The sequence below is a fragment of the Cornus florida genome, unplaced genomic scaffold (assembly GCF_030987335.1).
Source record: "Cornus florida cultivar Cherokee Brave unplaced genomic scaffold, ASM3098733v1 CherokeeBrave_3.0.0_Hap2_Chr08, whole genome shotgun sequence".
NCBI classification, from domain to species: domain Eukaryota; kingdom Viridiplantae; phylum Streptophyta; class Magnoliopsida; order Cornales; family Cornaceae; genus Cornus; species Cornus florida.
In genome coordinates this window covers 16,161,526-16,174,647 of record NW_026775578.1, presented here as the reverse complement: position 1 = coordinate 16,174,647, position 13,122 = coordinate 16,161,526, and positions in this window count along the sequence as shown.

Below are 13,122 nucleotides of genomic sequence, written 5' to 3'. Positions count from 1 at the left end.
GTTTTTATCCAAAAAGGCACCGCAAGTTGGATCGATCCAGCCTTAGTTCGATAGATCTCAGCCAAGTTCGATCGATCCAAGATCAAGGTTTGATCGATCGAACTTCCTCCAGTGCGAAAAAGTTAAATTTCCAACTCATTAAAGTTGTCCTCTATCCAATCATTGGGGAATATTTTGTGTATGACCCTAGTTCATTTTGTGTGTCACTTGACCTACCTATATAAGGAATATGATACACTTTTTGAGGGAGCTTCTTAGAGATTTTTAGATATACTTTGATAGAGGCTATTCTTAGTGAGGAAGCAAGGAGGAGGAGGCTAAAGACACCATTGGTGGTTCTTCATCAACCAAGGAGCATATTTCTTCCATGGAGCTTGCTCTTGAGGGTTGGAAAAGCACTACCATGAGTGGCTAGACATCCTCTTGGGGCTAGAGTTAGACCTAAGCATGCTTTGTATATCTTGATTTTATGTATTATTGAGGGATTAGTGTTGTAATACATGTCTTAACATTTTGTTATACATAGATCTTATTTATTCAATGATTTATATGGTTTAATGCTTCCAATTGATCATTTCATTCTATCCATATGTTTATGTATGCTAGAATAGATGTTTATGTGCTTGTCTCTAGATTTTGTGTTATTGATGCATGTTTATGTGTGTTATTGCTATGGATCTAGAGATTGTCAAAACATAGTGCTTAATGGAATGCTCTTGTTATTTGTTTGATGGTTCATACTTATTTCTTGATGGATTGTACATCTCCCTTAGTTTAATTAGTTTAATTTCATGCTAGTAGCTTAGTTGTAGTGTAGTTGTAATGTAGATGTTAAATGGGAGGACAATCCATACTTATTATTTGAAGTTCTATACTTTTGAATGCAAGTAGCATATGTGTCTAACCTTGTGGTGTATTTGGATTGTGAGCTTAATAAAAGGATTAATGGCTTAGTTTGATATATTGTGTTTTTCACTATGTTGTTTAGACAATATATGCTTAATTGGTCATCCTTGCTAATTTAATCAACCAAATACACACACACACCAATATTGCAACACATGTTTCCCTCATTAATCATTTGTTAAGGGTGTAGAAAAGTATGCTTAGTGGTGATCTCTAAACCCCAAGACTCTTCTCTCTCTTACTTACTCTTTATTGCATTCTATTGTTATACTTAGTTTAAATTGCTCTCTAGTTTAATCCAAGCAACTCTTGTTTGATCACTCGACCTACTAACCCTAATCTCGATTCCACAACCTAATACGACCCTCTAATCCCCTGGGATGATCCCTATTCACCCTAACTATATTTTTAGTGAAGGTATTAGTGGCTTCTATAAATGTAAAACTTGGCCCTCACCTTATTGCACTCTTCTAAGCTTATGGTAGGACGACGACTACGGCCAGAGAACAATCTTTCATCTCTCCTTTCTAATAATCCTTTTGTATCTTGTCTCCTTGAAATGTATAGGAATTGTGGGTTTGACAATGAGGGATCAATGAGTGAGGTAAGTGATTTAATGGAATCCGCTACAAGCTTGGATTTTTCACCTTGGAAAGCTCTAAAAGAACCTCTTCGTCAACTTTCTAGCACTCCACCTGTTCCATCTTTAATTTCCTGACCCACTCTTGAGCTTAAAACTCTTCCTTCCAATCTTAAGCATGCCTTCTTAGGCCTAAAAGAGACTCTTTCGAAAAAAGACTAAGAGAATGATCTCTTGAATGTGCTTAAAGAAAATAAGGAAGCTATTGGATGGAGTGTGGCCAATCTAAAGGGAATTAACCCTTCCATTTGTATGCGTCGCATTCTTATAGAAGAGGATGAGAAACCTTTTATAGATGCCCAAAGGAGATTGAACCCAAACATGAAAGAAGTGGTTAAGAAGGAAGTTATAAAACTTTTAGATGCTGGTATAATTTATCTAATCTTTGATAGCAAATGGGTGAGTTCAACTCAAGTAGTTCCCAAGAAGTCGGGGGTTATGGTAGTTAAAAATTCAAAAGGTGAAGCGATTTCTAACTGTACCGCCAATTCATGGCGTGTATGCATTGATTACCGAAAGTTAAATGCCGCCACTAGAAAAGATCAATTTTCTTTGCCATTTATTTATCAAATTCTAGACAGATTAGCTGGGCAACAACATTATTGCTTTCTTGATGGCTATTCGGGTTACAATTAAGTAGCCCTTGACCCTTTAGACTAAGAGAAAACCACATTTACTTGTCCTTTTGGCACATTTGCCTATAGACGGATGCCATTTGGTTTGTGCAATGCTCCAGCCACATTCCAAATGTGTATGATGTCAATTTTCTTGGACATGGTAGAAAAGTATCTAGAGGTTTTTATGAATGGTTTTTCTTTTCTTTGGGTCTTCATTTGATACATGCCTTCAAAATTTATCTTTGGTGCTCAGAAGATGTCGTGAAACAAACCTAGTTCTTAGTTGGGAAAAAAGCCATTTTATGGTTCAAGAATGTATTGTTTTGGGTCATGTCATCTCAAAAAGGGGTATTGAGGTTGATAAAACAAAAGTTGAGCTCAATTCTGAATTGCCTCCACCTTATATGGTGAGAGAGATTCACTCCTTTCTAGGTCATGCCAGCTTCTATTGCCGCTTCACCAAACACTTTAGTAAAATTGCTAGACCCTTGTACAATCTTCTTGCCAACAAGACACCATTCGTCTTTGATCAAGCATGCCTTGATGCTTTTCATACACTTTATGGTTTGTTGTCATCTGCCCCTATTGTGTAACCTCCCAATTGGTCATTACCGTTTGAAATCATGTGTGATGCCTCTGATTATGCCATGGGAGTAGTTTTGGGACAAAGAGTAGGAAAACTTCCATGCGCTGTATATTATGAAAGCAAGACTTTCTCGGGAGCTCAATTGAATTACTCCACTACCGAGAAAGAATTACTTGCCATAGTATACGCTTTTGATAAATTTTGGTCCTATCTCTTAGGGTCTAAAGTCATTATCTATTCTGATCATGCTGCTTTGAGGCATCTTTTGACTAAGAAAGAAACCAAACCTTGTTTGATAAGATAGATTTTGGTTCTTCAAGAATTTGATTACGAGATCAATGATAAGAAAGGCACCGAAAATGTGGTTGCCGATCACCTTTCGAGGTTAGTGTAATAACCCGGTCATTTTCCTTCCTTTCTTTTTTTCTCCATTTTTACGGGTTAATTTTTTTATTAAAATTTCCCTTCGCGTAACCTCACTCTTCGTGCTCAAAGTTGATTTTTGACTTCACATACTTCCATTCTTGTTGGTTTCCTTGAAAGGCGTAGCCCTATTTTTCGAGAAAAGCTCGTCGGTCGTTTCTTCTTCCCGTAGGGGCGTGGACGAAGAGATTCTTTAGAAACATTTTTATTTCTTGGGGTGTTTTTCACAAATATATTTTAAAGATATTTTGAAATAGGGGTTTCTAAGAAAATATCTTTTGGAAGATATTTTCATTTCGGGTCACTTGCGCAGTTATCCTTTTGTGCAAGGGCCTCTATGCAATTAATGAAAGTTAATTGCTAGGTGTCTCCTTGGGGCTTGAATCTTTGTACAGGACTTACTTTCATATTTCATCAAGTCGTGTTCTCTTAGAATTATCTTGCGGTAGAACCCTACAGTTTTCGGGTTTTCAGCCCTAGTTAGTGCCAAACTTGTTTGAGTCATATCTCTCTCCTCGAGACTCAGTTTTCAATGCCGTTTCTTCCGTTGTTCATTTTTTCTCATTTTGGTTCTTTTTCATTCATGGTGTTTTGCTGTTTGAGCTCGTCTACTCAAATTCCACTTTTCTGGACTCGGCGGGACCCGCTCGGGGCACTTTTTGAAATTCTATAAATAGGGGATGTTAAAAATAAAAAGTTAAAGCTCTCTTCTCTCTCTCCCATGGCTGGACAAGCTTCTCCCATGGCTGCCATACTTCTTTTTCCCCTTTAAGCCTTTTTCCTCTTTGAGAAATGTCGTGATGCCTTAGGCTTTAATGTTCACCTTGGCGAGGCTTTCGATTCCAACCGATTGGAATCCTGTTTTGGTCATTTTTTGAGTTCGGGTTTGAAGCCAAGTTAAGATTTTGGTATGACTTCCTTGGGGTTTAATGTTCACTGTGTTGTCCCCGACAAAACCCCGGAGTTTCATTGGATGCGGAGCGGTTTCATTTTGGTGGGGATTTGAGATTTTCATCTCAATTGAGGTATGGAATGTCATAGGTTTATACTTGAGTTGTATTGATTATTTTATAAACTTATACAACTTGTATGCATGCTTTTGTTCAAATCCTAGAATTTAATTTAATTATTTTCTTTGTATAGGATTTAATTCTAATGGATGTATGTAGCATAGAATTGAATTGTGGCATGCTATTAAATTAGGCCTTGATATGTTTAATAATATATATTAAATTGGGATTATTTGAATAAGAATTGCAAATTTTATTTAATAATTATCTTTATGAAAGTTTAATTCACATAGTTGTAACAAACATGAAATCAACTTGTAGTATGATATCAAAATAGGCCTTAATATGTTCTTTAACCTATGTTAAATTGAGAGTATTTGGATAAGTTTAGAAATCTAGAGATTTTGAATTAATTGAATTAATTAAAATCTAATTAATGGTTCCATTAGTTGATTGAGTTTTTAACTTGATAATGGTAGTGACTAGGGCTTGTTCACTTGTATATACCAATTTAGAGCCATTTGGAGATGCTTCAGAATCTAGAGATTTAATTGCCGTGTTTTAATTAAATCCTATTTTGTTGATTCAATGACCTAATTTAGTTTTTTAGTTGGTTTGTGTAATGACCATACTGTGTTGTTTAACATGTATATAAATTAGGGATCGTTTAGATGAGATTACGCTTTCGATATTGAAATGATATTGTCATAGCGTGTAACGATTTGCACATTGAAGATTCGACATTATGAAGGTCATTGTAGACTTGAAACTCTAAGACATGGTTTGTGTGGATTCAACTTTACTTGTGCATGTAAATTGATTCCTAGACATTATTTGAGTTTGTATAAGTTTGGTCTAACTTATTAATTTTGCATAAATTTTGAACTTTTGATTTTAGAAGGCTTGTAAGAAAAGGAATATATGATGGATAGAGTTTGGCTCTAGTACGACGACAAAAGTCTCCTTAGTCATATGAAGTGCGCCTAGGTAGTACCTTGTGGGAGTAATTGCCCAGAATCAGTTATACATGGTGCACTAGGTAGTACCTTGTGGGAGTAATTGCCCGGAATAACTTGCTTGGTTAGTAACCAAGTATTCCTAGTCCTCCACTATTTGACTTGATTTCACATTCCATTCCAAGTTATTAATCATGGATTACTTGTAGCTTGTGAATTAGTGATTGTTTTGTGTATTTGGATCTTGTTTAGTATACTTGGAACCGTATACTTGCTTCGTGTATTTAGATCTCATTTAGTATACTAGGACTAGTGTACTTGTTTGTGTATTCGAATCTATTTCGGTGTACTTGAATTCATATACTTACTTCATGTGTGTGGATTTCATTTAGTATCATTTTGCTATGTATACTTGTTTTATGCGCAACTCATTTAGTTTAGTATACTTGTGTTGTGTACTTGATTTACGAGATTTCTATATTAAAGGTATACTTGTGTTGTGTACTTGATTTACGAGATTTCTATATTAAAGGTATACTTGTGTTGTGTACTTGATTTATGAGATTTCTATATTAAAAGTATACTTATGTAAATATGCTTAGACATTGCATGACTTGTCTTAATATGGTTAGTATACTTAGAAATGTATACCTATTCGCCGTGCAGCATGTTTTAACATTGTTTAATATACTTGAGCATGTATACTTGTATGCCGTTGTTCATTTCAATTGCATGAGTAGCTTAGGATGATCCCTGAGTCTCATTTATGACATAGACGTTAGGTAACATAATCCTTTTGAATTTTTTAATGTTAATATATTAACCTTATAAAAAGTTAGGTCGATACATGCTCATTCCTTACGAGCAACTTGTTTACTAACCCCAAAGTTATTGGGCTGTTTTTAGGTACGGATGCCTTGGTTCAAGATGCACAAAATCCCTAGGTCATTTCGATGGATTAAAATTCTTTTAAGTATGTTCTTGTTCACATGCAAGTGTTAGCATGTTTAATTTTCACTTTTAAAGTTAGAATGCGTAGTTAGGTCAAAATGCCAATTTTACCTTGAAACTTGTAATGTGTGCCTAAGCACACTTTTTGACACTCATTTTATGTATATGATATGTGGCCAAGGGCCAAACTTCTTTTGAAATCCATATATATTCGAAAATGTAGAATTTTGCCTTTGATATGAATAATATGAAAAACTAGGGTTTTAACATGTCATTTTTGCAACGGAGTGTGCATTGTGTATGAAATTTATCCTTTGGCATTTATTTACCATATATGAGGTGTGGCGAAGGGCCAAACACCATTTTGTTTTAGGTTTTGCATTCTAGTTTCATATATTACATTTTTGAGCTAAAATAGGAAAATCCGAGCCTTTAAGGGTTCATTTCCCAATCGGGTGATACAAAGTGTGCACGAGCACATCCATTAGGACTCATTTTATATGCATGAAGTGTGGCCAAGGGCCAAATGGTCATTTGATTGCATTTAAGTACGGTTCTTGAAATTTTTGCCTTTGAAGGGCATTTTTCATGTAATGGGGTTTGGATAGGTCAAATGTTGCATTGATCATATTTTTAAGCTATGAATCATTGTAGCATGTCCCAATAGGTAAGTTACGTTTACGTGCATGATCATTTCCGAGAAAAACTCTTTCCTTGGTGAAATAAGCCTCCTATGGACTCATTTCACATTTTTCTTCATAATCCGGTTTAATGGCATTTTGGGGTTGTACTTCTTAAAATAAATTCTAGTCTTGACTTTGTCACATAGAAAATGTGATTCACGGTATTTTTCTAAAAAATGTTGTCTTGGTATCAAAAACCGCGTTTCAAAGCCATTTTTCTGGTTTTCTGCTATTTGGGTTCAATTCAGGTTGGGTTGAACCGGTTCAGAGGGGCGAAACTGGTTTAAGGTGTATTTTAGGTCCAACATGGATGTTTTGTCCATGTTAAACCAGTTTAGGGGTGCTAAACCAGTTCAAGTCCTCCAGAACCCTTTTTGCAGGTTCAGCTTTGGTCTTCCAACTTCGAATTGTCGTAACTTTTTTGTTTTAACTCCGAATTAGTCCGTTCTTGAGTCTAAATAGACCGCGTCGAAGTAAGATTTCCAATGGTATAAATTTTACCTTCAGATTCTTCCACTAGCTTGAGATATCCTTATTTTAGTAAGAGTGTGTCAGATTTGGTTCGAACCGGGATATGGTTCATTTGGGATTTCTCTTCCTTTGGCCTTGGGACTTCATGTGAAGTTACTAATTAATGTTTTTGGGTGTTTTTGATCTTATTTGACTTGTTGGAAGTCAAATTCCTTCCTCTTAGGGTTAAATGACCATTTTATCCTTGGTCTTTCTCTTGTAGGGTTTTGATACCCTTGTCTCTGTTTTGCTTCCGTTGAGTCTTGAAACTCCTCGAAAGGCCACTCTTGTGCCTTAAGGATGACGTACATTTCTAAAGACCATTTTTATGTTTTAGCTTTCGCATTTTGAATCCGTTTCGGGTCATCACAGGACACACTGGGTTTGTAAAATCTAGGGTCGTCACAGTTAATGGTAGAATCTTCCCCAAGTCCACCAATTCGTGATTCATTTCCAGATGAACAACTCTTCCAAATTTCTAATGGACAAATGCCTTGGTTTGCCGACATTATGAACTTTCTTATAATTGGCAAGCTTCTAACTAACTGGTCACGGCAAGCAAAAAAACGTTTCTTTGCCAATATCCGAAATTACTATTGGGAAGATCTTATCTTGTTTCAATATTGTCTAGATCAAATTGTGAGAAGATGCATTCCGGAGAGTAAAATTCCAAGTGTCCTTGTGTTTTGTCATACCCTTACATGTAGTGGACATTTTAGTGCAAAGAAGATCGCCTTGAAGGTGCTTAAAAGTGGGCTATTTTGGCCTACCATCCATAGAGATGCCTACAATTTTTATAAGGAGTGTGAGTGATATCAAAAGATGGGATCGATGTCAAGAAGAGACATGATGAATATTCTTATTGTTGAGATCTTTGATATTTGGGGTATTGATTTCGTGGGTCTTTTTCCTATGTCTTATGGCTTTTAATACATTTTACTTGCCATTGATTATGTTTCTAAGTGGGTGGAGGATTATGCTACCAAAATGAATGACCACTCCGTGGTTGTTCAATTCATTAAATTTAACATTTTTACTCATTTTGGTATGCCAAGACCCATGATTAGTGATGGAGGAAAGCATTTTTGCAATCAGTTCTTGAAGCAATTATTTCTTAAGTACTCCATTACTCATAAAATCGCCACCCCTTACCATCCTCAAATAAGTGGGCAAGTAGAAGTTTCAAACCGAGAAATTAAATAAATTCTTGAAAATATGGTTTACACAACCCGGAAAGATTGGTCACGTAAGTTGAATGATGCTTTGTGGGCTTACCAGACAGCATATAAGATTCCCATAGGCATGTCTCCCTATAGACTTGTATATGGAAAGCATTGCCATCTTCCAGTTAAGCTAGAACACAAAGCTATGTAAGCGGTTAAAAAGCTCAATCTTGACCTTGACAAAGTCAGAGAGAATTGTTTACTTCAATTAAATGAGTTGGAAAAGTTGAGACACAATGCTTATGAGAATGCCAAACTCTAAAAAGAAAGAACTAATGCTTTTCATGACAAACATATTGTAAAGAAATCTTTTGAACCCGGTCAAAAGCATGGCTTTTTAACTCTAGGCTTAATCTCTTTCCCGGGAAGTTACGTACCAAATGGGAAGGCCCATATGAGATCATTTCTGTTGCACCCCATGGGGCGGTTGAAATAAAAAGATTAAAAGATAGCAACATATTCAAAGTGAATGGGCAAAGGTTGAAGCCCTACATTGAAGGGCAAGTTTTTCAAAGACATATGGAAGCCGCTCTTTTGGTGGATCCTATCTATGAAAAGATTTAGTGCTAAGTTTGTTTGGCGTCAACTAGGAATGTTATACTGTTTTTCCTAGAATCTCATTCATTCTTTTTGTTTTCATCATCATAAACTTGCTTGGATTAGTTGTGATCTCATCTTAAAATGAAAGGTTTCTTGCCTATTCGATCAATCGCAGGGCTCTCTCGATCGATCAAACCTCTTTACACGTAGAAAATCAGGTCTCTGTCCCATCGTTTGAACATTCTCTACATATTTCAGTTCTCTATCCACCTTCGAACTTTATGTTCGATCGATCTAAGTACTCCCAAGGGCGGATCCAAGATTTCTAGGTGGGGTAGGCAAACATGAAACATGAAAACTAAGGAATTGGTTTGGGCCTTTATTTTAGTATGGTAGCTGAGTTTACTTGGGCTTTATTAGGTTTTTGGGGTGGGTTAATACTATTAATTCTTTTTATTTTTTGGGCTGGGCTAACATATTAGTATAGTAAAAAAAAATTTTTTTTTTTTTGGGTGGGCTACAGCCCACCTTTGCCTACCCCTGTGTCCACCGCTGAGTACTCCTCGATCGATCCAGTTATCCCTTCGATCTATCTCAATTCTATACTTAGAAAATTTTAGAATCTCTGAAAATTTCATCTCTCTGTCTATCGTTCGAATGTGTTTGCAGGTTTTCACATCTTGGATCGATCAAGTTCCAATCGATCAGAGTATTTCTATAAAAAAAAAAAACAATTCTTCAAAGTGGCATTCCGTCTTGCTAGAGACATTAAACTTAGCACACATTTTGCATTTTTCTTGCATTTTTTGTTTTTCTTTGATGTTTTCATATAAAAAATAAAAAATAAAAACAAAAACAAACAAACAAACAAACAAAACACAAAATCCAAAAATTTATTTCACCATTGTGCCCTTTTGTGTCGTCATGCATACTTTATGATTTATATTGGGCTTGATTTCATATCTCTCTTTCATATTGTGTTATATTGTCTTAGAATGCTTGATTTGGTTATCTTTATCCCATTTGATATTTGACGAAAGTTTGCTAATGTGGTTATTTAAATACGTTGTTGATTCCAAGTTTGGGAGTGCACAATTTCCCAATGGATCATTACTGAGGTTCATCGTCTTTGACACCACATTACACTCTTTCTATCTTTTCCATTGTTCTCATTGCACATTGAGGATAATGTGCCATTTAAGTTTGGGGTAAGGTGATTTTGTTGCATTTTATTTAAAGTTTTGATCTTTAGATACATGATGGAGATTTGAGATCCGTGTTAGCTATGATTTTGATTTTTTGAGGACTATATTACTTAGAATTTAAAAATTGCTTGACTTGAGAGTCCAATACTCCTTGTATGCCTTGTGGATGCCATTTAGTAGTAAATTTTTGAAAGATTGATATTTTGCTTGCACTTATGGTCCGCATCATCTTGATTTTGTGATTATTTTGATATTCACTCTAGGATTCTACACTAGCATAGGCGCACACTAGCATTCATTTGCGGGTACATGATTTGTTGACTATTGATTTGGTTATATGCCAATTGAGCTAGTAGTGCATTGAAAGCTTTCATTCTTGATAAAGGTGGATAACAAACCCTTTTCACTAAGTAGCCGAGATTCTAACCTCATCAAGCATTGAATTTCTCGCGCCGAAAGGTGGAAGGCCCAAACTCTAGGTTAACAACTGGAAAAAAAAAAAAAAAAAAAAAAAAAAAATGTTGTTGCAAAAGCAAATAAAAAAGTGAAGACTTCTCCCCAAAGGTGAGAAGTGGGAAATGATTAGATAGAGGTAGTGTTGATTTGTAGCCTAGTTGATTTGAGATTATCAATCCTTAGGGGTGTTTAAACAACTAATGCCCTAAAGCTGTCCAGTTTGGGAGTCATTGACCTAACGCTCGACCCATGGATCACTAGAAAGCTTAATAGATCAACACATTACACTATGCTTCCATCTTTAATCCTTAGGATTACAAAAGAAAAAAAAAATCGAGTGAAAAGAATAAGCGCACCTAGTGAATAAAGCTTTAATAAAAGGTTCATTCTTTGTCTTAATGGTCGGTACTAGATTTATGTACTAGTTTGAGGCCGGATGTAATCATTTCCTTAGTTGGCTTAGATAGCAACATATTTGATGTCGGTTCATTTAAAAAAGATTCTAGAGTTATTTTGATTTGCATGATCATTGTTTTGATGTGTGAAGGACCATACTTGTTTGCTTGATGTTGAGATTTTGGGAGATTGCTTGAAAATGGTTAAAAAATTGCATACTTGAGGTAATTTTCTCTTAATGCTTGTTTGGAATATTAGTGCCTCTTTAGTGAAAAAGAGCTTAATGTTTGTGGGTATCATTTCTGGAAACCTTCACGAGACTCGTCCACTAAAGGTAACCTGGGGGTTTAAAAGGCTTATTGCATATGCTAAATACAATCATGTTCCCTACGAAAGTGGCATTATCCATTTATTGCTTTCTAGTTCATAGTTATATAGTTGTTCATTTCTTTTTTTTCTTTGAAGTTCATTGCTAGGGACTAGCAATATTTAAGTTTAGGGTGTGATAAGCGCTGCAAAGTGCGCATTTAAACCCCTTAAACTTGAATGATCCAGGACCTTATTCTATCTTATTTTCCCGTTTTAGTCTAATTTCGTGTTATTTACTTTTTCAGGCACTTATCCCCAAAATAAGTCAATTCAGCTGAATTAGAGCATTAAAAGAAGCAATCTCAAGCTTAGTGGAAGAAAGGAGTGAAGCGGAAGCAAAGTGGTGAAGAAGCCTTCTATGATCGATCGAATCCAAGCTCCGATCGATCACATTGTGATCGATCCAACCATGCCATGATGGATCGAGCCTTTTGTCCTTATTCTCAGAAAAATATCTTGTTCGATCGATCCAACCTTTCTTTCGATCGATCGAACCCTTTTGATCTTATCCCCACCTACCACTTTTATCCTTTTTCCAAAAATATCTCAGCCTTATCATTATCCAAAAAGTGTGCCGCCATGGTTCGATTGATTCGAGCTACCTTGTGATCGATCGAACTGCCTCAAGTAATGTAAAAATAGAGTTCTAGCCAAATTAAAATATGTGCTCATGGTGTAATCATTTGAAGGTCCTAATGCATGAGGTCTGACCATTGGGTGTGACATTTGAGCTACCTATATAAGGATTTTGGCTATTTTGAGTAAGAAGGTTGGTTAGTTAGAGAGGCTTGGCTAAAGATTAGATAGAGAAAACATACAATTTAGGAAACTTCTTCCACTCATCTAGAGTTTCTACTAAGAACACAAGAGGAGGATAATGAATTCTACCATAGAGATAGCCCTTGAGGGTTGGATGACAACATCAATGAGTGGCTAAACCATTCTCTTAGGGCTAGAAATAGCCTTAAGCTTGCCTCCTAGACTTTGATGCTTTGTAATTAATGGGGATTTGTGTTGTATTTATTGTCTTAACATCTTATATATATAAATCATGTTTCTACAATGATTTGTGTTGTTCAATACTTCCAATTGATCATTTGATTTTATCCATATGTCAATGTACGCTAGAATGGATGGTCATGTGTTTATTTCTAGGTTTTGTGACATTGATGCATGTCTATGTGTGTTGATATTATGAATCTAGTGATGGTCAAGCCATGGTGCTTAAATAGGTTACTCTTGTGGTTTATTTGATGGTTCATACTTATTTTTTAATGGATTATGCCATATCTTTAGTTTAATTAGTTTAGTTTTCACGTCACTAGTTTAGTTGTAGTCTAATTGCCTTACTTTCTTAGATAGGTGGACAATCCATTCTTGTTGTTTGATGTTCCATACTTATGAATGCAAGTAGTATATTTCTTTAATTTGTTGAGTGTGCATTAATTGTGGACTTATGGAAGGATTAATGGCTTAATTTGATATGTTATGCTATTCACTAGATTGACTAGACAATGTATGTTTACTTGGTCATCCATGCTAATATTTCAATTAATGGCACACACTTTCATTTACAACACACAATCCCCTTTATCCATCAAATATTGAATGTCTAGGAAGGTTATGCTTAGTGGTGAACTCAATGACCCAA